We start from the raw sequence: 415 nt of genomic DNA, 5'->3' as shown, positions 1-415 counted from the left end.
TCGCACTCATTGAAAAGTCTATATCTATATATATATCTATATATATAGATATATGGGGTGGGCGGGTATATTTGTATTTGTATGTGTCCTCTCTCTTCTCTCTCACTCGCTCATGGAAACACTGACACAAGCATGTCCGGACCCCCGCCCGTAATTCACAACGATATAATAAACAGTGAACTTACACGATTGTGACTCTCGCAAGTGGTCTCGACTACGAAGGCCGACCTTTATTCTTCTGTCGAATGTCAACCATGTTGACGGAGGAATGAACTGAGTGGTTGGCGGTCACAGGGAAATGGCATTCCTACCGAAGAGACGCAACGAGGTACCGGGATTCGCTTCACATCATCTCGCAGCCATTACAGATTGCCACAGTGATCGGTACTGAGCATGTGCGCCACTGAGAGCGGAT

At 46.5% G+C, this 415-nt stretch overlaps 1 protein-coding gene across 1 annotated transcript in view; it reads right to left on the bottom strand.

The window, feature by feature from the left end:
* rnf145a (ring finger protein 145a) overlaps positions 1-415 on the bottom strand; it is a 39,269-nt gene extending 38,854 nt beyond the window's left edge. The window contains exon 1 of the mRNA XM_051649621.1: positions 186-415. The gene's annotated coding sequence lies outside the window, so the exon portion shown is untranslated. The remainder of the gene's footprint in view (positions 1-185) is intronic.

The sequence above is a fragment of the Myxocyprinus asiaticus genome, chromosome 22 (genome assembly GCF_019703515.2).
Source record: "Myxocyprinus asiaticus isolate MX2 ecotype Aquarium Trade chromosome 22, UBuf_Myxa_2, whole genome shotgun sequence".
In the NCBI taxonomy this organism is placed as follows: domain Eukaryota; kingdom Metazoa; phylum Chordata; class Actinopteri; order Cypriniformes; family Catostomidae; genus Myxocyprinus; species Myxocyprinus asiaticus.
This window is presented reverse-complemented; position numbering and strand designations above follow the sequence as displayed.